The sequence below is a fragment of the Mytilus californianus genome, unplaced genomic scaffold (assembly GCF_021869535.1).
Source record: "Mytilus californianus isolate M0D057914Y unplaced genomic scaffold, xbMytCali1.0.p SCAF_20, whole genome shotgun sequence".
In the NCBI taxonomy this organism is placed as follows: domain Eukaryota; kingdom Metazoa; phylum Mollusca; class Bivalvia; order Mytilida; family Mytilidae; genus Mytilus; species Mytilus californianus.
The window spans coordinates 10998474-11025768 of record NW_026262669.1 but is presented as its reverse complement, the minus strand read 5'-3'; the positions used below and the strand labels follow the sequence as shown (position 1 = coordinate 11025768).

Sequence of the window (27295 nt, the reverse complement as noted above, 5' to 3'; positions counted from 1 at the left end):
GTCAAAACTCTAATTTGGCTCAAAATTAGAAAGATCATATCATAGGGAACATGTGTATTAAGTTTCTAGTTGATTGGACTTAACTTCATCAAAAACTACCTTGACCAAATACGTTAACCTGAAGCGGGGCAGACGGACGGACGGACGAACGTACGCACAGACCGAAAAACATAATGCCCGTAGGTGGGGCATAAAAATGCCTACTGAAACACCTTAACAGAAAAGATGTTGCCCCCTCTTTTATTATCAGATTTTCTTAGTGAGAATATTTAGATATGAATTCTTTTTTAACTAAGCAAAAATCAAATAGTTTTGTCAATCATGTCTAATTTTTAGCTATTGGAAAATTTATAATTTGTTTTTCCCGCTCCAAGGTCCTCACCAGGTAACAACAACAAATTTGCATTGTGGGATTGAAGTGCACATGTCAAGGCCGCCATTATCACCACAGAAGAAGTTCGCGGGAAAGTAAATAAGTTAAATAAAAGTAAGTTTAGGCAAATGTTATCAATCAAAACAAGGTTAGTTATCAAGACCTTCCAAATATACAACGATTCCCGTCTAATTGCATCTGTAATTTTACCGATATGTTGCATTTTTTCCAACAGGTGACATTGGGTTGCATGCGACATTTTTGGGAACGACATGACCGTCACATTGAAAAAGCTATAACAGTGATGTACATGTGTGTGAAGTATATAAGACATCAGTAATAACTTTGCAATACTTTTGTATAAAAATATTGTGGACACGTACAGTAATTGTACTTGTGAATACAATGTTCCCTAAGAGGAAAAATAGAACAATGGACACCATGTGGTCATTCCTAAAGAGCAACTTTATCGGGAAATTTTAATATGTTGTGCAGGGCAAAATGAGTGTGTTTTCAGTGAGACTCGAGTATCTCTCACACGATACTAAACAATTCTTTAACGTCTCCAGACATTCAAAAAAGGGTTTAGGGGTGAAGTACTCGTTTAAGTTTTAGTAGTTCCATACTAACTCCTAGGTCTAAGGACCATCTCCAATAAGTGGCTTGGGTTACGAATTAAAAAAATGTTCTAATTGCGGTTTTGAACTTTATGGAGAATATTTTGCAGAGGGGTGGCTGCCCTCTTGCTACTAGGCAAAGTGTTATAATGTTATTTCAGCCAACATGCAGTGAAAAGCACAATCTATGGCTAAGGTGTTCAAGCAGGTTTAACTTTTGAGTACACAAAATTAGTATATACACAGCAAAAAACACAAAAAACAAAGGAACAGTTAAATTGCTGTTCTTCATCTCGAAGTCACAGTGAGGCTTATACATGCCCCTCATCTTGGAAAAGTGAGGCAAAAGATACCAAAGGGACATTCAAACTCATAATTCGAAAATAAGCTGAACATCATGGCAAAAAGATGAAAAGACCAAAAGACAAACAACAGTATACAAAACACAATATAGAAAACTGAGCAACAATACACCACATAAAAAACGGGGGGTGATCGCAGGTGCCCGGAAAGGTAAGCAGATTTGGCTCCACACGTGGCACAAGAACGTGTTGCTCATTTAAGTACAAACCCGAGATACGTCTAATCCTGTAGGTCACATTCTGGGGTAAAGAGGGCAGGATTATGGTTATGACAATTTTAACATATCCGCAGCTCTTTGGTCCACAAATTGTCAAAAAATATAAGGATCTAAGAGCTACGGTCCTGCAGCTTCACAGCAGAGAGATAGATATATTATTTAGATACTGCACAGCGTCCTAATACCAAGAAAAAACAATATGGGGGTTGGAAGGCCTTTTTTTTATAGCCATGCTAAAAATGGCCGATGCCATATAATTTTACCCGTCATTCAGTAGTCGGGGCCATATAGTTTTACCCTAATCTGTTATTCCTTCATTCCACAGCAACAGTTATACAGATCTTTACTAAACGCTTTTACATATTGAGCTGATTTTTAGTGAGTCTTTTATGATGAGTAATAGATCGTGTTTTATGTTTCGTCCTGCTATGCTGATTTTGTTCTGAAACAATAGGCTTTGGACTTTTGAAAATTTTCCTGAAAATAACAGTTATACAGACTTTTTTTTTCAAATGCCTTCACATATTGAGCTGAATTTTAGTATGTGAGAAATTAAATTTTATGAAACATACACAATGCTTATTACCACAAAATAAAGATCAAGTTTGAATTTTTGTAACCAATTCTCGAGTTAAGCCCCTTTATAAAGGGAAAAAAATGCAAAATTTTTAGTTTCCGTTCTCTAGTTGACCTCTAATAAAAAATTATGAGCTAACCTGGGAAAAATCATAAAATGCATGTTTTTACATCTCAAAACTTGAGAACTTTTGTGGGATTGTAAAAAAAAAATACTTATACAAGTGAATTTTTGAGAAAATTAAGGGGAGATTATTCAAACATTATAATTAACTTATATACATGTACATGTAAGTATATTTTTTTTACTTCTTCAAGTAAGTAAAGATTACTTGTACAAGTAGTACCCCTGACTGCAAGGTTGGCAAAAAAGCGGTCAATACTAGTATTGACCATGCCGGCGGTAAATACAGGGAAATAATGGCAAATACTGGTCAATTGAAATTTTGATAGGACTTTACTATAAAACTAGTCCCTACCTCAGGTCAATTACTTGGTAAATGGATAGATATAGTCACAAGGCAGAAAGTCACTTATTTACTACATTGTAATAAGACAAAAAGTCACAATTAATTAGTTCATGAACATGGTTTAATGAAGATTAATCAAATATTAATTTAATCATACAACAGATATAGTCATTTATAACACCATGAAGTCAGTCACTTAAGAGAGACTATATAACATCTGATTTTCTTTACACTTATTTTGAAAGATGCAATTAAAAAATTTAAAAAATTTGTTTTATATACATTTGTATATATATGTTATATATTTATTAAAAAAAACATTTCCTGCATTTAGAACATTTTTATCATGCTGTTGAATAGTCAGGAATTAATTCATTGTTTAAAACAATCTTTAGAAATCACTTTTATGACTTTTTTCCTGTTATGTCAACATTTATTAGGGGACAGTTGTTATAGTAATTAAACTTTTGACACCTGTTAGCCATATAATAGGTAATGTTCTGATAATCTATATTGCTAGTCACTTGTAATTCTATTTACCTGTAAAATTTAAACCTTTTCAAGAAAAAAATATCTTGATTTATACATGTTAGAATAACTGATATACATGTAGCTGCTCAATTTTATATGTATACCAAAAGTATGCAATATCATTACCCCTAAGAACTAAATTAGTCATTTTTAATGTTTTAATAATTAATAACATACCAATATCATTCATTTTTATAAATTGAATCATGCAAAAGGAATAAAGTTTTCCCTCATCAACCAATTTTTTACTAGAATTGATAGATAAGTCAGCCAAAAGAAGCATGAAAATTTCTATTGACCAGTATTTGCCAGTATTGACCATTTGGGGAGTATTGTCCGGGGCGGTAAATACCGGTAAATACCACTGGTAAATACCGGGGGTGGTAAATTCTGCCCAACCTTGCCTGACTGTTAGTATAAGTAAATAGAAATCTATGAAATTTAAACACAAGGTTTATAACAACAAAAGGAGGGTTGGGATTGATTTTGGGGGTTATAGTCCTAACCAGGGTTTAAGCTAGGATTTTGAGGGCTTTAGTCACTTTTGCGCGGGATGAAAATCAACCTTATTTTGGGTAGCAGCAAGGGACCTAGGATGTATATTACTATCTAAACATCTTTGTCAGACTTTGAAGGACTTAGGCATACTAGGCAGTTACTGCATGATTTGACTGATGTGGCACTTCATCGTAAAGGAAGCACCTGTTTGGCTCGTGAAAACAGAACATCTTTTTAATCGAAATTGTCGAAAGTTTTTTATTAAAAGTTATATCAAATATGACGAAAATACGTTCATTTGACGAAACTACGATTAGCGAACTGCAAATTGTGATCGTTTGAGAAATATTGAAATTAAAATGCGCACTGTCCGAGGGAAAACTCAAATGACGAAACTACAACGAACTGCAAATTGGGCTCGTTTGAGAAATATTGAAATTGAAATGCCGACTGACTGATTTTACTGGGGAAAATAATTATGATGATCAATTATGATGTTGATAAATAATTAACGGATTACTGACCCATCCGATGGCGATAAGCGGATTATCTGTAATCACAACTTATAACACCTGTTGTAAATGTTAATTAGCTGAGGGTCATAAACTTGTCAGAAACAATAAGATAGGTAGAATTATAGTATTTTCATGCGAAATATTTTTACTCTTTCCAAATTTAAGTGACGAAATTGATTTGGAATACTTTCGTCATTTTGAAAACCGTTTCGCAAATGACGAAAATGACGAGCGCTAGCAAAATCACTGGTCCTAACAGTTTATGAATTAGGGGCCAAAAAGGGGCCCAAATAAGCATTTTTCTAGTTTCCAGACAATAACTTGTGGAACGGTGTATGGATCTCTCTGAAATTATACCACAAGTTTCCATACCACAAAGGGATGGTTAGGATTTTCTTTAGAGGGTAATGGCTCAAACTATTTAGGAAGTAGGGGAAAAACAAGGGTTTCCTTGTTAATGGACAATAACTTTTTAAGTACAATGTTTTGTGTTTGGATTACCTCCCTTACACTGCTTTTAAATTATGTATAAAGAAATGTATTGTCTTGAGGTAATTAGCTGTCAATTTGTTTTTAGAAGTTACTATTAAAAATGTTGATTAAGGAATATTAATTTTAGACATGATTATGTATGTCATTTTCTATTTTAAGACTTTTATGATGTATTTAAATGGGTAATTATGGTTGCAAACTCCATTGGAAATTTGAATTGAGATAATGACCATATCTTGAGGGAAATTTTTTTTTTTTTTGGAAAAAGGGGGTGAAAAAAAAAAATTGTGGGGGGGGGGGGGGGGGGGGACATTTTTTTTTCTCATTTCAGATTTCAGAAATTAAAAAGAAAATTTCTTCAAATATTTTTTTTTTGCGGTGGGGGGGTTAATTCGCAACAGCATAGTGTATTGCACAAAAGCAAAAAAAAGGGGGTAAACATTTTTTTTGGGGGGGGGGGGGGGGGTATAATTCGCAACAGCATATGTATTGCACAAAAGCAAAAAATTGAATATAAATTCAAATCATATAACCAATTCTAAGTTCTTTGACTTCAGTTATTATGTGTCGAATATTTAATTACAATCCAAATTCAGACCTGTATTAAGCGCGAATATTGTGTCCATTTTTGCCCAACTGTTCAGAATTGGACCTCTGCGGTCGTATCCAGCTGCGCTCGGCAAAGCAATTTATCTAACTTAGTTTGCCTCAACCCAATGCTTATTACCACAAAAGTCAGATCTAGTACTAAATATACCCCCGCTTTAAAAAAGAGGGGGTATACTGTTTTACCTCTGTCTGTTCGTCTGTCCGCCCCATGAATATTTTCGTCGCATCTTTCTCAGGAACTACAATACAAGGATTTCTGAAATTTGGTTTCAGGGTTTATATAAGTCAGCTATACCATGTGTACGTTTTCAGATTCATCAACAACTTTCCTGTTTACCGAAATACATGTATTTGGGCCGGGGTATCATCAGTGAGCAGTAGCTCGCAGTTTCACTTGTTTGGGTAGCGTCTTTTTTACCGTTCTGGAGTTATGTCCCTTTATAACGTAATATGCAAGTGGGTGCATCATCTGTGTCCCATGGACACATTCCCCATTTATTTTTATTTATGAATGGTAGGACATGTATATTTATATTTTATGAAATAAAATTATTTTGATATACATGTAGTTCTTATACAGGTAATTGGTGCATTCATGATTTTACATGAAACGTGATTTAAATGATAATACATGTACACTGACAAATGAGCAACTGGAAAATATTTACTACTGTAGGTTCTTATTGAGTTTCTGGTTCTAGTACTAAGTCAGCTATTTCCTGATCAGTAGATAAGTCATCATCGTGCTGACTTGTGATTTCATCAGTAACTTGAGTAATAGATTGGCCTTGTTTGTTTCGTCAAAATATAACCACAGTCTGTCCTTGGTCCAAACATCGAGAAATTTACGTTCTCTAACCTCTTGATCGTAGTTTGCGTTTTGAAATATGTCTTTTCAGTTGATGCCAGTCTTTTAATTGGCTTTCCCAGTTGGGCACCTTTCACATACTTCAAAGACAACGCCATCATGCCATGGTGGTCAACATTTAGATATTGACCATTCATAGAAGCAGATACAAAATATATTTATCTTCAATATCGAAAGCAATAGGTTTAAGCAGCCTCGTTATAAGGAAATTAAAGGAGCAGTTCACCAGGATACCAGGTTAAGCCCCGGTCTGTTAAAAATGACTGGATTTTAAGGAAAGCGAACAGTGACAAAATATAAATACATGTCCGACTTGATTTGACAATATATACAAGCCCACCAGGTCCAAATTTTTCACAAGCCAGTCCGACTAGTCACTACAGAATATTTACAAGTCCCCAATAAAATTTGCAAGCCATTGGCATCGGACTTGTGGCTAAATTCAAAGACTGCTACTTAGGTAGACAATGTTTACTACTTATAGTAGTCCTTCATGTATTTAACTAGCCTGGGGCGACAGGACTAGCATAAGTGTTGAACCCTGCATTTTCTTGTTGAATTTTTATGAAATTCATGTTAAAGACTTCTATAAGCAATATCTTGGGAAGTGCAAACTATTTTTTGCCGGAGTTATGTTACTTTTTATAATTTTGTCATATTTTAACACTCGTGAAGCATTTTAGGTTTTAGAATCATTTACGTCTACTTTATGATTGAAAAAGGCCATGAAAATACCACAAACAATCTCACATCATTTGAAATTAGCAAATATTAAAACACTTAAAGAGATTATCAGACAGTTTTAAAAAGCATCATTGAAAATTGTAAATAGAAACCAAAGCAAAACTTTTATTTTCATCTGCCAAAAAAAAATATTTAAAAAATGTATTGACCTGGAGGGTAAAAACAGACCTGGCAGGATTGGGAAACAAACAATCATTTTTGCATGGCCTGAGTTGGAGAAAATAAACAAGGCAAAGATTTCCCTAACTGCATTGATTATATATCGAGGCTGACAAAACATATCAATGACATGAATGAGATTTGCTTATTTGTAGAAATCAAAAGATTATGATATCATCTTTTCTTTCATTTTAATTATATAAATAGCATTCCAAAATATGTTCCTTAAAGTATATTAAATAAAAGTGTCACTACCATTTAAATGACTCCTAATTATAAAATAATCCAACTCTGCCATTTGAGTCTTTGACCCATCAAAAAAAAGTTTTAAAAATATGTTGAAGCCTAAATTGCTTACTCAAGAATTTCTTAAATTAAACTAAAAAGTTGTCTAAACTTGAAGCAATTAATGTAAGATAAATCAATGTGTTTCTATAGCCTATCTTAACACGGGAGATTTTGACGCAAGACCATAGATTTCCAGTAGGTTTATTTTACCATTTATTTTCATGCCCTATCTGGTTGCGGATTGGCTGCCAGTCTTTCCCGACTACAATCACGGCCACTCATTGTAGTACTAGCTTCTAGGTAACAGTTAAAATTAAACGTCATTTCACTTATCACATGTGGAGAGATAAAGCAGAACTTTCCAATTGATTCAAGGGAGATTACCCTCCCAGGAAACCAGACGCTATCAGTTTGTGTTAGTTTTTATGTATCTGTTATCATGTGTAATGATTACTATGTAATTCTAGTTTGATTAGGGTTATAAGGTTATCTAATACCTGTATTTACCTATATATAGTATATATAACTACTTATTCTAATCAAATCATTTGTATTCACCTATATATACTTATATCCTATTGAAAACAGCAGGTCACATACAATTGATACATTGTTGTGTTGTGGCATTCCTTCAATAAATGTACAATAGACTTATTTTCATATTACCCACTTTTGACTCTGGAGTATATAATTGCAAACTGTGCAATTTGGAGAAATGAACTATTTACCGATGATTTTGTTATGTATAGAAAACGTAAAACAGCTAATGACCCCCTTCCATCAAATTGCACGGAGTAAAAGCTTGGTTAAACTTGCTCTTACTTGATCTAGTACCAAAATGTCCTACCACAGAGAAGGTAACATGTCATAAAACTATAAACTCCATGGTCAAAAGTCAGTAAAATGAAAATACACGGTCTATTCAAGCTTATAAGCAAGTTAATTTTAGCACAGTTGTGTTTAATGATTGCATTTTCCTTTGGTCTTAAATAAGGTGCCTCCCATGCCCCCCCCCCCCCCCCCCTTTTCCCCATATGTGTTAGGGCCACACTTAACAAATTCTTTGTTTGATGTTGCCTACCCATGCCTTGTAGGGTTGGGTAGGTAGGTAGGGAATTTTTTTTTTTTTGGCTAACAACATAAGTTAGCAGTACATGTTAAAGACACGAAAAGGAAGTTAAAGCAGGAAAAAACTCTTCAAAAAATTTTGAGGTTGGTAGGTAGGCAAGGTATGGTCAGGTTGTTGTCTCTTTGACACATTCCCCATTTCCATTTTCAATTTTAAGATCAAACAATTCTAATTTTATTTTTGGCCTAAACGATTGTTTTGTCAATGTTGAGTTGTTATAATCAATAAGGAATATAGAAATTTTATATGTACTTTTGTGTATACTTATGAGAGTATATATATATATATAAGGAGATGTGATATGACTGCCATTGAGACATCTCTCCACTTGAGACCAAAAGAACAAGGACCAGTTAAAAAGCAGCCATTAAGAAAGTCTTAAAGGTCAATCAAACCCTTGTACAGGTAATGACAGGTAAACAAATTCAACTAATCTTCTTATCTTTTCAAACTTCATGAACTTTTATTGAATTCCCTCCATTTGTTCCTCATTTACAGTGTTACAGTCAATAGAACCCTTGATTGAACCCCTCTGAGGTATAAATAAAAAGTCAGAATAGTATTGGAAGTTTTTGCAGTGTGTTGATATAGGGTTTATATGATATATTACAGGACTGGTCAACCAAGGTATTCCCCCGTTACTTACGGGACGTACAGTGGAATTAATCACACACGGTAAGTACAAAGCTTTTAAATATCCAAGCTTCTATTAAAAAATGTTACCTTGTATATAACATTTATGGGGAAAAAAATTAGCTTAGAAGACATGACTTGTAATAAAAAAGAAACTGTAATATTCAAATTTCATTTTGACATATATATTTAAAGTCTTTACAGTAAACTCTTGCAGCCAGAGACCTAATACACATTTTTTTTTGGAAAATTTTGTATGGATAATATTGACCAATTGTAAAAAAAAGTTTACAGGCCTGGGTTGGTTATGTTGGTGGGTTTGGCTAAGCGTGAAAACTACAATTTCTTGCATATAACTGTTAATTGAATATCTCCACCAATTAACATAAATCATCCTGAATTCTTGCTAAAGACAATAGCATTAGCTTTGTAAAACCCTAATACAAGTATAAAAATAGGAAACTGTAGTGGAAATTGGATATTTCAAACATCAAGAGGCAAGACCAGCAAGCAAATGTTAAGGAGAATGAAAGCAAAAGGCCAAATTTGAGTGGGCCAAAGGTTGTAACCTGTCAGTTCTGGGAGAGGACTCTTATTATTGATTTTCTAAGTTAAGGACCTTCTGTTCTTTATATTAACGCTTTATATAGCACTTTTTTGCTTTCACTTGAATTTGAATGCTCCAGGACCTTTAATAATTATTTAAAGCAAATTTGAACACCTGAAAATTTAAAGTGCGTTTTTTTTCTTGTTTTTTTTAATTACCAATATTGATACATGTATAGGTAACTCCTTTGAGCTGAGAGTTTGTTTTCTTAAATGTGCATTAAATGTCAAGTATTTTGCTTGATACATGTACATCAAATGACTGTCATGTCTTCATGATAAACTTTGGCAGTCATAGCTTGACACTAATTTTTTGGAAAATTTTGTATAGTTTCTTTCGGTCTGTAGTAGAAATTTTACAAGCCTTAGTATTTATTAATGAGAAACAATGAATGATTCCTATGTTTGTGATGTAATAAAACCATGATTCTGCATTGTAACCAGTCTTCAGGCTTAATCACAGTCCAACCAGCTGAGGCTTGTAAAATAGCTTAATTAATCATCTATACAATATGACTTGAATTTTCGTAGAATTGAGCTTCAACAGAGATCTTGAAAAGTGATAGTCCAAAGTTTTTGACCACCAACATTTTGCAAAGGACCAAAACTATTTTGGTATTTTGCAATAGAAATGATAGTGAGGACCATCAGATTTTCTCCAAGGACCACCATTGATAAAATGATTTATAGAACTCTGGCTTTAGGCATGTTGATTTTCAAGTTGAACCTGAGAACTGTAACCAACATAACTGTTCTGAATTCTTGACACTATCAATATCTTAAACAATAGCTTAGGAAAGGTATTTAATCAAATTATTGGAGATTTTCATTCAGTAAAACTTTTTTAAATTCTAATTTTCGTTTACCTGACTTGTAAACTATTGATGACACGTGTGCCCTTGTTTGATTAACTTTGTTACAGGAATAATGTCAACCTTTTGTTCAAGACTTTTGAGTACAAAACATGTTGCCACTTTGGCTGTGTGGCCATATTCCAATCTATATTTAAAGCTTTTGAGATCAAAATAATTCCAAAGAGTGTACATGTACATGTGTGGTCTTTGAATTATGACATAAATGAGTTGCATGTTATATTTATAGGTTACTTGAAGTTACAAGCTACGCCTTTCTATTTCTATTTGTTTGTGAGCATGTTGTTAGAGCTGTTCCAAAATTAATTGTTGAGGGAGGAGGAGGGGGGGGATGTTAATTAAATGTGTTTGGTTGTATTTACCTTAGAATTTTGTAAGAATTATAAGTAAAATGAACATTTTATATTATAGTCTTATTTACTCTAAAAATGTGCCTACCTTGTCCTTACCATGAGTTAAATTTTAGAACAGTCCTTAACTGCTGCGTGTCGTACAGTGGATGCAAACAGAAACTTATTAAGTTAACCTTTACTGGTGTTGAATATTCTATTTTATGCCCCACCTAATATAGCTAGAGGGGCATTATGTTTTTCGGTCTGTTCGATTTCCGTCTGTCCCGCTTCAGGTTAAAGTTTTTTTAGTCAAGGTAGTTTTTGATGAAGTTGAAGTCCAATCAACTTGAAACTTAGTACACATGTTCCCTATGATATATATATGATCTTTTTAATTTTAATGCCAAATTAGAGTTTTGACATCAACTTCACGGTCCACTGAATATAGAAAATGATAGTGTGAGTGGGGCATCCATTTAATATGGACACATTCTTGTTTAAACAGTGAATCTTTATACCCCCTGCAAACAATTCTATGGGTTATGAATCACCTTGATTGTTCGCACGTCCATCTTTGGTTATGAATCACCTTGATTGTTCGCATGTCTATCTTTGGTTATGAATAACCTTGATGGTTCGCATGTCCATCATTGGTTATGAATCACCTTGATGGTTCGCATGTCCATCTTTGGTTATGAATCACCTTGATGGTTCACTTGTCTATCTTGGTTATGAAGCAGCTTGTTGGTTGGCATGTCCATCTTTGGTTATGAACCACCTTGATGGTTCCCATGTCCATCTTTGGTTATGAATCACATTGATGGTTGGCATGTTCATCTTTGGTTGTGAATCACCTTGTTGGTTGGCATGTCCATCTTTGGTTATGAATCACCTTGATGGTTGACATGTCCATCTTTGGTTATGAATCACCTTGATGGTTGGCATGTCCATCTTTGGTTATGAATCACCTTGATGGTTGGCATGTCCATCTTTGGATATGAGTCACCTTGTTGGTTGGCATGTCCATCTTTGGATATGAATCACCTTGATGGTTGGCATGTCCATCTTTGGTTATGAATCACCTTTATGGTTGGCATGTCCATCTTTAGATATGAGTCACCTTGTTGGTTGGCATGTCCATCTTTGGATATGAATCACCTTGATGGTTGGCATGTCCATCTTTGGTTACGAATCACCTTGATGGTTGGCATGTCCATTTTAGGTTATGAGTCACCTTGTTGGTTAGCATGTCCATCTTTGGTTATGCTTGAGGGATTCGTCAGACATCTACTACATGTACTATGGACTATTCCATAAAAAAGTGTCACTAGGAGGCAGAATGCCATTGAATAATTGTTATGTTGGTAGGGGATAAAATTTAAAAAAAATGTCTATGTAAAACAAATATTGCATGTTAATTTTGATGTGTTGGTGGTATCCCTTATATCCTGGTGTTATGCCCTCTAGAGACACATTTTTATGCCCCTGTCGTAGCATAGGGGGCATTAAGTTTTACCCTTGTCCGTACATATGTCCCTACGTCCCAAAGTTGGTTTCCGTTCTCAAACTTTAGTTTGCCTCAACCAAATGTTATGAAACTTATACACAATTCGTATTACCACAAAACACAGATCAAGTTTGAATTTTGGTGGTGTCACATTAACCGTAATAGAGTTATGCCCCTTTACAAACGAAAAAATTGCTGAATTTTTTTGTTTCTGTTCTCTAACTTAAGTTTGCCTTAACCCTTTCACCGATAGCTGCCCAGACAGAAGCTACTCTGAGACGATGGCTTCCCTGGCTACTATTACTCAAGTGGGAGATCTTCATAATAAATGTCAATAAAAACTTGTCTGTAGTTATTTGTGTCTTTATTTCATTCACTAACACCATGTTCACAGTTTTGTTCATGTTTTGATAATTTTTCTTCATAAAATATTCAGATTTTCAAATTTTCGGCATTATCTAGGTGAAATTCTCAAAATTCTACTTTTTGACCCAAAATCGTAATTTTTTTAACCCAAAACAGCAAAATTTTGAAAAATTTAATGAGGCTGTACAAATTCCTTACACTGAACGATGTCCATTCCAAGTGTTTTGTACATAAAACAACATTTTATGTCAAAAAAGTATACTAGTTTGGCTTCAATTCTTCCATATTCTTTCAAAAAAAAATGTTCCCTCATTTTAAATTCTCGTAAATTCCGTAAATTTCCTCTGATTTTGACACGGTTTTCAACAAACGGAAGCGCCATGTTTACACTTTCATCCGGGACTCATCGGTGAAAGGGTTAACCAAATGTTATGAAACTTATACACAATGCTTACTATACCCCACGCAACGAGTTGCGGAGGGTATAATGTTTTTGACTCGTCTGTCCGTCCGTTAGTCCGTCAGTCCTGTTTCTTGTCATTGCAACTCCTCTCAAACCACACAACAGAATTTCACGAAAGGACATACTATGTAGTTGTGCATATCGACAGGAAATTAGGATTCAATTCTTTTTCTAAGAGTTAGGCCCCTTTGAACTTATTTACTTTAATGTACTACTGCAACAGTTTGTTATCGAACTCCTCTCAAACCACACTACAGAATTTCATGAAACCTTTTCAGATAATAAGGACATACTACGTAGATGTGCATATCGACAGGAAATTAAGATTCAATTTTTTTTCCAGGAGTTACGCCCCTTTGAACTTATTTGCCCAATATACTACTGCAACCTTTTGTCATCACAACTCCTCTCAAACCACACAACAGAATTTCATGAAACCTTTTCAGATAATAAGGACATACTACGTAGATGTGCATATTGACAGGAAATTACGATTCAATTTTTTTTCCAGGAGTTACGCCCCTTTGAACTTATTTGCCCAATATACTACTGCAACCTTTTGTCATCGCAACTCCTTTCAAACCACACAACAGAATTTCATGAAACTGTGTAGATAATAAGGACATACTATGTAGATGTGCATATTGACAGGAAATTATGATTCAATTTTTTTTTTCTGATACAATTTTTTTTTTTTTCTTACACTTATTTTATTTCTCCAATGACAATGTGGGGACGTGGGGTATGTGAGCGCGCTCACTAAGGTTCTTTCATTACCACAAAACTCAGATTAAGTACAAATTTGGGTAGTGTCACTTTTACCTTTCTTTAGTTATGTCCCTTTATAACTATATGATATGCAAGCGGGGGCATCATCTGTGTCCATGGGACACATTCCCCATTTATTTTTGGAATAGCCCTAACTGATTTCTAAAATACAAGTTGGATATGCATTTCAAGCATGACAATGCATGCTGCTAATTGTTGATTTCAGAATATGTTTTAAATTAAAAAAAAACCTTGACTTGTATGTATTCTTTTATAAAACATGTATATATGAATAATTATGTATTATGTGCATATTATATCTAGTAGCTGAATGGGTTTAAATCTGGCTGTTTTCATTTGTAAAGATTTATATCATCTGGTCTGTAAATAATTTGGAATAAAAAGTCTCAGTAAGAACATGAAGAAACTTCCTTGGGAATTGTTTGGAATACAAGTCTAATGAAAGGTACATGTGTAGCTTATGTAAATGTAGCTCTGGACAAAAGGCAGATGAAAAGAAATGTATGTAGATGTAGGTCCAGACAAAAGACATAAAAAGAAATGTTTTGTAGATGTAGGTCCAGACAAAAGACTGATGAAAAAAAATGTATGTAGATGTAGGTCCAGACAAAAGACTGATGAAAAGAAATGTATGTAGATGTAGGTCCAGACAAAAGACTGATGAAAAGAAATGTATGTAGATGTAGGTCCAGACAAAAGACAGATGAAAAGAAATGTTTTGTAGATGTAGGTCCAGACAAAAGACTGATGAAAAGAAATGTATGTAGATGTAGGTCCAGACAAAAGACTGATGAAAAGAAATGTATGTAGATGTAGGTCCAGACAAAAGGCTGATGAAAAGAAATGTATGTAGGTCCAGACAAGAGACTGATGAAAAGAAATGTATGTAGATGTAGGTTTAGACAAAAGGCAGATGAAAAGAAATGTATGTAGGTCCAGACAAAAGACTGATGAAAGACACTACAAGGTGATTTGTCTATGGGTGAAATACAAACCTATCTTCACACGCTGCTGTAACCCATTAAATGTTAGAATGAACTAAACACCGTTTCAGAAAGCTGATACTCAAATTTATGCAGATAGTCATTCATTGATAAATGTGATTTGTGTAAAATTCCTTCCTTACTACGTTGACAAATATTGAGGTAAATACACGAGGGTCTGGATGGGTTAACAGAATAGAGAATCATAAGCAAAAGATTAAGAATAGATAAAAATCATTGGTATTTTGGTATTTTACTTACACTATATATTGGTACATCAATAAACCCCTTGTCAAACTTTGCTTGCTCATTGTTTCCTGTTTGGCAATTTCTCTAGTGTGAGAACTGAATACTTACACCACAGGGGCACTGATTTACCAAATGTTGTACTCAACTCATTGTTTCATGTCTGACAATTTCTATAGCGTGAGAACTGAATACTTACACCATAGGAGCATTGATTAACCAAATGTTGTACTCAACTCATTGTTTCACCTCTGACAATTTCTCTAGAGTGAGAACTGAATACTTACACCATAGGGGCATTGATAAACCAACTGTTGTACTCAGCTCACTGTTTCCTGTTGGACAATTCTCTAGTGTGAGAACTGAATACTTACACCATAGGGGCATTGATCAACCAACTGTTGTACCATAGGGGCATTAATTAACCAACTGTTGTACCCAGCTCATTGTTTCATGTCTGACAATTTCTCAGATAAGCATGGTGTGAAGGTTGTGATTTGAGCAATGCAGTATATTATATTTGTATTGCACTTGTCCCGGCCTTTATACCTTGTTAGTGTATCATTAGTAATCCAGTGTCTAATCTTGTTTGTTTGTCTCTGATCTCTATGAACGGTGTCTCCGTATTTTGTCTCTATGAATGGTGTCTCTATGTATCACATGTCTGTATCTTGTTTGTTTGTTTCTGATCTCTATGAACGGTGTCTCTGTATTTTGTCTCTATGAATGGTGTCTCTATGTATCACATGTCTGTATCTTGTTTGTTTGTCTCTGATCTCTATGAACGGTGTCTCTGTATTTTGTCTCTATGAATGGTGTCTCTATGTATCACATGTCTGTATCTTGTTTGTTTGTCTCTGATCTCTATGAACGGTGTCTCCATATTTTGTCTCTTTGAATGGTGTCTCTATGTATCACATGTCTGTATCTTGTCTCTATGAATGGTGTCTCTATGTATCACATGTCTGTCTCTTGTTTCAGAAATATGTGTTTGTTTTTCTCATTTTAAAAATGGCTTATGGTGCAGACTATTAGTCCAAAGAACAATATTCCATTGTATTGCCTTGGTGCAGATTCATTTAACACAGTTATTTGTTGTAGTGGCCTTTTCCATCAAACACAGTTATTTGTTGTGGTGGCCTTTTCCATTTAACACAGTTATTTGTTGTAGTGGCCTTTTCCATTAAACACAGTTATTTGTTGTAGTGGCCTTTTCCATTAAACACAGTTATTTGTTGTAGTGGCCTTTTCCATTAAACACAGTTATTTGTTGTGTTGGCCTTTTCCATTTTCCATTAGATACAGTTATTTGTTGTAGTGGCCTTTTCCATTTCTTTTTCAATTTAGAAATCTGTCTTTTATTGCTAGTACTTTGGATTCATTAGTGTGATACCAAATTTCACCGTGTCGATTTCCTGGGTTTTGGTGAAACACAAGTTTTGATATTCTATGACGTGCATATTTTCATGGGCTTGTATGCAGACTTTGTGGCAAAACCACGAAATCTAATATCAACGAAAGCACATTTACCCATGCAAATAGATGAATCCACAATATTGCTTCTATTAGTTTTTTGTCATGTATGTTTTTTGTATATTGTAAATAGCATTTAGATGTTTGAATTGTCTGTCTTGATAATATATTGTAATTTGTAAGTTTAAGTGCCAATCTGCCTAAGGATCAGGCAGTGGTGAAAACATGATAAACAAAAACCCACTCAGCTTTACATTAATTTATGTTCAAAATGTATAATGGTGTACGAATATAACTTTTGTTTCCTTTTCCTGTTCTGGTAATTCAAGATATAATTTGGTTGAAATGCATTATAAATTAACAATTAAGGGGAGCTAACTCAATTATTTGCTATCATTCTAACCAAAATTTATCTAGAAATTTCTCAAATTACCAGACACAAGGAAACAAAAGACCTACCATTTCTAACTCAAGATGAGGGTAACTTCAAAATAGGATGTTTAGGTTGGTGGGTTTTTTTCGGCCATGTTTTGATTTTTTTCAAAATTTCCTGATTCTTACAAAGACTGGCACTTAAAGTCTATAACTGTAACAGGGATGAATGTGCTTGGAAATATAAGCAACTGCTGAGTTCACATTTATGCAGAATTGAGCAAAGAAATTATTTCTCAGTTCAAGAATTTCTACCCAATGAAAATATGGTAAACTTTCGTGGGGTACTGTTCTCGAATACATGATATAATCCTGTCAAAGTCGACTTGTTATATTTGACTAAATGTATTATACAATGAGAATTCTTGTGGTTTCTTTTGACCTGATATCGGTACAGTGTATTATATTGTACTGTCGTTCATTGAAGAAGCGATAATTTGTTCTGCTTGGGTTACCGTCAGTAAAGAGAAGATGTATGGGACGGATTCTATTATAAATTTGGTAGTATTATTATTCAATAGAACCATCAGTTTAATAATTTGGCATTTAAACTTGATAAAACAAACTCCTTTATATAAATACACGGTTAATTGACCGGGAATGAATACAAAGAAATAATAGTACTCTATAAATGTGCCTAGTTTTGGGATCAGATTTTTCACAGTGTATTATACATGGATGGTTTTTGTTCATTGGTTTTATATTATCTTGATGATTATTCTGAATGTTCCTAAAATGATTATAAACAATCAATATGTCTTCAGTGATGGGTTTATTGGACTTTGACAGGACTTGTTTAGAGGTCTATTATACTTTATGATACATACACAGTGAAAACCGTATCTTAAGGACTGAACATTTTTTTCATAGTAGACGGGTGTATGGTTTTCACAGGTGATGTGATTTGTTAGAATTCTATTAGTCTTTAGTTTTTTTTATAAATTTCTGATTTGACATTGAGGAGTTATGGAACATTTTTCTTGGAAAAAGCGACGGTCGTATCATGCGCTCATGGCGCAGCTCTTTATTACAGGTGACAGGACATGTTCAGAGGTCTATTAATCTGTCTACTGAGGGTTTTGTTCATAGTAGGCAGTTGTTTGATTTTTACAGGTGACAGGACATGTTCAGAGGTCTTTTAATCTGTCTCTTTCAGACTAAGGGTTACGTTCATAGTAGGCAGTTGTTTATTTTTACAGGTGACATGACATGTTTAGAGGTCTTTTAATCTGTCTCTTTCAGACTGAGGGTTGTGTTCATAGTAGACACAGGTTATATATACAGAGTTAACACAGGTTATATATACAAAGTTTAAACAGGTTATATACAGAGTTAACACAGGTTATATATAGAGAGTTAACACAGGTTATATACAGAGTTAACACAGGTTATATACAGAGTTAACACAGGTATATACAGAGTTAACACAGGTTATATACAGAGTTAATACAAGTTATATATACAGAGTTAACACAGGTTATATAAAGAGTTAACACAGGTTATATACAGAGTTAACACAGGTTATATACACTGCTGCTCAGGTTGAATACTAGAAATAAAAAGATGCTTATGTGCAAACAAGATGTATGAGGGCTATTTCAGAAAAAAAATGTGTGTGTGTGTGTGGGGGGGGGGGGGGGGGGGGGGGGTAGCTGCAACAAACTGCCTTCCAACCCCTCCCCCCTACATAAAAATTTCTTAATTTCCATTGTTGTGTAGTTTACCTTTACCAATGAAATCCATGAAAATTGGTAGCACATAAAATTCAGTGGTTCCCAAGGCTTTGAGATTTCAACTGGACATTTGGTCCAGTAAACCTTTCTTCTTAACTGGACCGGACTCTTTTTTACAGACATTTACACATATGATTTGGTCCAGTAATGCATATCACTTAACTGGACCAAACCAATTTTTACTGGACTTTGCCCAATGTCCGACGACTTTGGAAATGACTTCCACATAAATAATAATAAATACACCAGGTGAAATCTATGGAGCCTATTAAACAAATGAAACTTGCTATATATATATATATATGTACCTGTGTTATATTAAATAATCTTTTTAATTTCTTTAATAATGAGGTTATAAAAATTGAGAAGAATGACTATGTTGTTATATAAATATACAGAATGAATGGTATGTTCATATCTTATATAATGGCTTTGTATATTGATGAAAGTTTAAACTGTATGAAATCTTTTCATGATGGGTGTCTTATGCCATAATGCAAACATTATAGCAGTTATAATTAATTTCTAAAGTCGAAATTAGATTGAAATGGAAGAAATTATTTTTCTCCAAAAGTTTATATTTTGTGGATATTAATTGAAAGTGTTTGATCCAAAGAGATGTGTATTTCTATATATAAAACATCCCTCAAAAGTGATGTGTATTTCAATATATAACATCCCTCAAAAGAGATGTGTATTTCAATATATAACATCCCTCAAAAGTGATGTGTATTTCTATATATAACATCCCTCAAAAGTGATGTGTATTTCAATATATAACATCCCTCAAAAGTGATGTGTATTTCAATATATAACATCCCTCAAAAGAGATGTGTATTTCAATATATAACATCCCTCAAAAGAGATGTGTATTTCAATATATAACATCCCTCAAAAGAGATGTGTATTTCAATATATAACATCCCTCAAAAGTGATGTGTATTTCAATATATAACATCCCTCAAAAGTGATGTGTATTTCAATATATAACATCCCTCAAAAGTCATGTGTATTTCAATATATAACATCCCTCAAAAGAGAGGTGTATTTCAATATATAACATCCCTCAAAAGAGAGGTGTATTTCAATATATAACATCCCTCAAAAGTGATGTGTATTTCAATATATAACATCCCTCAAAAGTGATGTGTATTTAAATAAATATAACATGCCTATTGAGTAACCAGATTTGTATAGGTTAAAGAAATCTGTCAGTATTTAATATGTGTCTTTAGGATTATGTCAACATACCTTTTTTTGTTATTGACAATTGTAAATGCATATTTGTCAATTAAGAAGTAACTAAGAAGGCGGGATTCAGTCCTTGCTTGCAGTAGCTTGTTTTCTTTAAACAAGTTTCTACATCAGAGGAAGTGAAATTAAATGATAAGTTTAAATTTCAGGTCCCGGGGAGTATTTACGGAGCGGAGTTAGTCACAGGGAGTATTTACCATGTTTAAAGAGCGGATTTAACCAAGGACTCAGAAGCAGGAAAGTTATACATGATTAGGAGGTAACAATGATTTTGTTAACTTTTAATTTAATTGTTCTGAATATATATGAAATATTTGCTACTGGACATTAAGAAAGAAAAAAATCAATCATTTAATATATCTATAAATAGTTCAAATTTGAATTTTTTTTTTAGACCTCATTGACTTTTTCAAACCTTCATTGAATTTTATCAAACTTGTTTGTATATCAAATGATCCGGAGCATTTTTTTTTTTTTTTGATTCTCTGCATTTTACTAATAAATAAACTTAATATTTGACAATCAAATTTTCACTAACACTTGACAGCAGTAAAAGCAGGGGAGACACAACTTTTACAAGTTTTATATTATGTTTTTGTTATTTTTTAATATATATGTTTAAAATAATAACATGTATTAATAAACACTTGTCTGCTAGTTCATTTCCATGTTTATAGATTTTATTTTTAGATTTCAAAAGTAAATTTTATTATCTTAACTGTTATAGTACTGAAGAATTTCTATAAAAAGAAAGAACAATTTCAATTAAGTCTTATTTCATTTTAACGGATCAGGATTTTTGAAAGGGGTTTAATTCTGTAAAAATGAATTTATTTTGCCAAGGTGAGTGTGTAAATAAAAAGTTTGGACAATTTTTTGCTAAAAATGATATATTATCCAATGAATTGGGGGGAGGTGGGGGGCTTACACCCTCTACTGAAGCTGCCTGATCCGCCACTTGAAATTTCATACCGCCAGGGCAGTGGTCTGTTAAAGTCACCAACATTTTATCAAACACATGTTCTACTTTAAATCTGAATAATTTATATACAAGGTAGTTTGTATTCATAATCAAAATTGATTTTTTTCCTATGACCAGAACATTTTCAAGAGACCATTTATCAAATATTGAATCTGTAATTTAAACAAGTTTAGACAACTTTTTGCATGTTTGTCTTCGTCTTGTATTTTAAAGACAAGAATCGTAACGTGGAATTAATTTGATAAGCAATGGTCGATAAAAAAGGGATTAAATGTTATGTGTATAGCAATCGGGAGGTTTAAATTCTTTAGAAAATGATATGTAATAAAAAAAACTGCAAAAGTTATTGGAAAGTATAAACTTTGTTATAAATATTCATTTGAATATTTATTTAGAATTTGTAAAAGAATATGAAATTTGATATATAATTCATCCTTTTAAAAAGTCTTTAAAGGTCGGGCTTTCGTTCTTTAAACTTGTGTACTTCTACTTACCCCTAAATGAATTGAAAAGGCCAAGCAAAAGATATATGTGTTTAGAATACTTACTTATTGATAAAAGGAGAAGATATGCGTGTTTTAGGATCCTTACCCCTTTATAAACTGAACCCCTTAACTGATAAGCCTAAAGGTCAAGCAAACGATATGTGTGTTTCAGAGTCCTTACCCCTTTATAAACTGATAAGCCTAAAGGTCAGGCAAAAGATATGTGTGTTTCAGAATCATTACCTCTTTATAAACTGATAAGCCTAAAGGTCAGGCAAAAGATATGTGTGTTTCAGAATCATTACCTCTTTATAAACTGATAAGCCTAAAGGTCAGGCAAAAGATATGTGTGTTTCAGAATCATTACCCCTTTATAAACTGATCAGCCTAATGGTCAAGCAAAAGATGTGTGTGTTTCAGAATCATAACCTCTTTATAAACTGATCAGCCTAAAGGTCAAGCAAAAGATGTGTGTGTTTCAGAATCCTTACCCCTTTATAAACTGATAAGCCTAAAGGTCAAGCAAAAGATGTGTATGTTTCAGAATCATTACCTCTTTATAAACTGATCAGCTTAAAGGTCAAGCAAACGATATGTGTGTTTCAGAATCCTTACCCCTTTATAAACTGATAAGCCTTATTCTCAGCATGTTTCTTGTGTAAAGCAGGGAAATTGTATATGTAATACTTGCCACTGGATGTTGGTACCGAATTATTGATCAGTTGTACATAGTTTTTAATTAAACTGTACTTAACTCTGAAACATCAATAACTTTTTAACAAATTAACCTTATTTTATAAACTTAAAACTTCGATACAAAATATTGCATAAGCCTTAAGACAATCCTGACTTTTACTGACCACTGGCCCTAGTAAAAACTGACTGCTCAAGTCCCGACTTTTACTGACCACTAACCCTTGGAAAACTGACTGCTCAAGTCCATGACTGAAGAATCACCATTTTGTAATATTTCATTTTTTGTTTCAGGAATTTTACTAGGGTACAAAAAGGGTTTTATGAGGGTGTGGATTGGGTTTACAGAATAGAGAAAAATGGCTAAAAATAATAAAGAATAGAGAAAAATGGGTAAAAAAAAAGAAGAGAGAGTAATGAGGTGCCAAAATATAAAGAATAGAGAAAAATGGCAAATAAAATTAAAGAATACAGAAATGGAGGACACCCATCCAGACCCTTGTATATAGGATAATCTCTGCATGGATTAACAGATTTATGGATTAAACTAATCTGTATTAATTAGTTGATTATTTAGATGTGAACTTTGACCCTGTTTTAGACATAACTAGTGGTCCCACTTTTTTGGTAAGTTGTTATTTTGTATTAGTTTTTTTAAGGAATGGTTATCAAATTTAAGATTTGGAATAAACATTTGGTGACAAATTTCCTGTAAATTCAGGTGGTTATGATGACTATTTATTATAAAGGCAGTTTCAGTAAAAATGATCTTTTTCAAATTCAGTGAAGGTCATCATGTAGGTGCCCTATTAAATTGTTTTCCTTGCATATTCCCTAAACCAATAGACCACTTTCGAGGAATGTCCTTCACAGGAAAAAATTCGTCAGTTTTGTGCGCCTTTGTGACGTCATTTACCAGATAGAGGGGATCGCCTGTATCCCTGCTCGATTAAAGTTCATTAAGCGTCTTTGTGATTGTCATTATGCTGGATAAAATAGAAATTATATTTGTTCCGTAAGTACTTAATCACAATTCCCTAATGACAGCAGTGCCGAATAATTCGTTCAATATAGCATTATCATTTTTTCAACCAATCGCTCAACATAGGAACGGAAGAGATGACGCCCCTAAACGCACAAATGATGTTCTCTAAAACCAAAGTTTTTGGCTGAAATGCAACGAACTCGAAAGTTGTCTATTAGATTTATTTTAAAATCTTGGAAGAATTATGAATAACCTTCTACAGTAGTATCAATCCCCAAAAATTGAATTTCAGATTGCATTCAATTACTCATCTAACAGAAATGCAAAAATGCAAAATTCAAATCTATTTTATACCATGAATTTGTTGCTAATTATTGTATATTTATTAAGGTAGATCAGGTGTCTTCTCATTTCTTAGATTGTAAATTCTAATGCAATATCGTTTGTAACGTTCATTTTGATTGGATAATGTCACCAATTTTCATGGCATCAATTCACAATTGATGCTATGAAAACGTACGCGCAAGCACAGACGACGTTTGAAAGATTTTAGATGTATGATTTGATTTGTTTTCTGTCAGTTTCATTAGAATGGAGATATCAATAAATGTATTTGAAGCTCCGACGGCATCAATTGGTGATTTGATGCCGTTGGAGCTTAAAATACAAAACAGTTATCTCCTAAATAGCATGAAGCAATTGGTCTAATTCTTTAATGAAATATGCAATTCGTTTGTTACGTTAGACCTTACTTTTAGATGAAGAAAAATGTGTGTATTTTATTTTCACTGTTTTTACAAATACAGAATGTTTTCATCAACTTGGATACAGAAGGGGAGATAACTCAGATAATTAACTTATATAAAGGAATTTACCTCATGTGTTATGTAGCTAGATAAGAAGAGAACATATATATATATATATAAAGTGCCTAGAAAATCAACCTAACGATGTTAGAGTAGATCCTTTTCTTTACTTCCTCCCGGATAGGGGCTGGAACCTGTACTTTTTATTTCTAACTTCTACGACAACACCGCCTAGCATTGCGCAGACACCTTATCCCCTCCTCTAACTATAGCTGATAAAAATATATATATATATTTATGGCTTTTAGACCCCCAATCTACCTTAAAGGACTTAACTCATGTTTACCTTTTATAATCTGTTTGCTTTTCTTTTTTTTACAAAAAACATATTTTGCTTATTAACAGACTACTATCCAATTGAGGCAGATGAAAATTAACATGATAAGAAACAGATTTGTTGGGTGTTAAGTTTTTATACGACCGCAAAAAAATTTTGTGGTCGTATATTGGTATGACGTTGGCGTCGTCGTCGTCCGGCGTCGTCGTCCGAATACATATTGGTTTTCGCACTCTAACTTTAGTTTAAGTGAATGGATCTTTTTGAAATTTGACCATAAGGTTAAATACCACAAAAGGAAGGTTGGGATTGATTTTGGGGGTTATGGTACCAACAGTTAAGGAATCAGGGGCCAAAAAGGGGCCAAAAATGAGCATTGTCTAGTTTCCAGACAATAACTGTGGAACGGTGTATGGATCTCTCTGAAATTATACTACAAGTTTCCATACCACAAAGGGATGGTTAGGATTTGCTTTGGGGGGTTATGGCTCAAACCGTTTAGGAATTAGGGGCAAAAAAGGGGGAAAAACAAGGTTGTCCTGGTTAATGGACAAATACTTTAGTACAAAACATAATTTAAAGCAGTGTAAGGGAGATAAATCAAATACATCATTGAAATTATCTCCCTTACACTGCTTTTAAATTATGTATAAAGTAATGGTTAATGAACAATAAAGATAATCTAAAACAGTGTAAGGGAGGTAATCCAAATACAACGTTTTGGTTACTTCCCTTACACTGCTTTTAAATTATGTTTAAAGAAATGCATATTTATAAAGGAAGACCAGTAAAAATAACTGCAAATGTTTTCATCTTTTTTTTTTACAAAAAAATCCATATGAAAGATTTGACACTATATTTTTATTAATTCTATTATAAAATAGATTAAGTTAGCACTATGGTAAATTTAAATGGGTAATTATGGTTGCCAACTCCATTGGAAATTTGAATTGAGATTATGACCATATCTTGAGGGAAAGAATTTTTTTGGGGGAAAAAGGGGGGGGGGATGAAAAGAAATTGTGGGGGGCCAATTTTTTCTCATTTCAGATTTCAGAAATTAAAAAGAATTATTCTTCAAATATTATTTTTTTTTCAAATTTCAAATATTGAAAAATTTCAAGAAGTAATCTTTAATTGCACAGTATGGCGCACTAGATTTGTAAAATCTTTGATCACATTTATTTATTTGTTATGCCGAATCTAACAGTGTATTTAGATTTTTAATTTTGGGTCCAGTTTTCAAATTGGTCTACATTAATGTCCAAATGGTCCAAAATTAAACTTTGTTTGATTTTAGCAAAAATTGAATATATGAGGTTCTTTGATATGCTGAATCTAAACATGTATTTAGATTTTTGATTTTTGGCCCAGTTTTCAAGTTGGTCCAAATTGGGGTCCAAAATTAAACTTTGTTTGATTTCAACAAAAATTGAATATATGGGGTTCTTTGATATGCTGAATCTAACCATGTATTTAGATTTTTTATTTGTGGACCCCGTTATCTAATTGGTTCATATTGAGGTCAAAAGGGTCCAAAATTAAACTTTGTTTGATTTCATCTAAAATTGAATTATTGGGGTTCTTTGATATTCCAAATCTAACCGTGTAAGTAGGTTTTTTATTTTGGGTCCTGTTTTTTAAATTGGTCTACATTGAGGTCCAAAGGGTCCAAATTAAACTTAGTTTGATTTTAACAAAAATTGAATTCTTGGGGTTCTTTGATTTGCTGAATCTAAACATGTGTTTAGATTTTTGATTATGGGCCCAGTTTTCAAGTTTGTCCAAGATAGGGTCTAGTATTTAAACTTTGTTTGATTTCAACAAAAATTGAATATATGGGGTTCTTTGATATGCTGAATCTAAACATGTATATAGATTTTTGATTATGGGCCCAGTTTTCAAGTTGGTCCAAATTGGGGTCCAAAATTAAACTTTGTTTGATTTCAACAAAAATTGAATATATGAGGTTCTTTGATATGCTGAATCTAACCATGTATTTAGATTTTTTATTTGTAGGCCCCGCTATCAAATTGGTTCATATTGAGGTCAAAAGGGTCCAAAATTAAACTTTGTTTGATTTCATTGAAAATTGAATTATTGGGGTTCTTTGATATGCCAAATCTAACCGTGTTTTTAGATTTTTGTCGAGCCTGCGACTTTTGTCGCAGAAAGCTCGACATAGGGATAGCGATCCGGCGGCGGCGGCGGCTACGGCGGCGGCGTTAGCTAACTTCTTAAAAGCTTTATATTTTAGAAGGTGGAAGGTCTGGAGGCTTCATACTTTGTATATGGATGCCTCATGTTACGAAGTTTCCGTCAGTCACATGTCCAATGTCCTTGACCTCATTTTCATGGTTCAGTGACTACTTGAAAAAAAAGTTCAGATTTTTTGTAATGTTAGATTCTCTCTTATTATAAGTAATAAGATAACTATATTTGGTATGTGCGTACCTTGCAAGGTCCTCATGCCCGTCAGACAGTTTTCACTTGACCTCGACCTCATTTCATGGATCAGTGAACAAGGTTAAGTTTTGGTGGTCAAGTCCATATCTCAGATACTATAAGCAATAGGTCTAGTATATTCGGTGTATGGAAGGACTGTAAGGTGTACATGTCCAACTGGCAGGTGTCATCTGACCTTGACCTCATTTTCATGGTTCAGTGGTTATAGTTAAGTTTTTGTGTTTTGGTCTGTTTTTCTTATACTGTATGCCATAGGTCTACTATATTTGGTGTATGGAATGATTGTAAGGTGTACATGTCTAGCGGGCAGGTGTCATTTGACCTTGACCTCATTTTCATGGTTCAGTGGTCAAAGTTAAGTTTTTGAGTTTTGGTCTTTTTTTCTAATACTAAGTGCAATAGT

General features: G+C 33.5%; 1 long non-coding RNA gene across 1 annotated transcript; it reads left to right on the top strand.

Moving 5' to 3' along the window:
- The first annotated feature begins 415 nt into the window (after positions 1-415).
- Positions 416-24396, top strand: LOC127731782 (uncharacterized). The gene is made up of 4 exons (XR_007995780.1): positions 416-487; positions 9062-9124; positions 20288-20397; positions 22593-24396. It is a non-coding gene; the product is annotated as an uncharacterized LOC127731782 (long non-coding RNA).
- The last annotated feature ends 2899 nt before the right edge of the window (positions 24397-27295 follow it).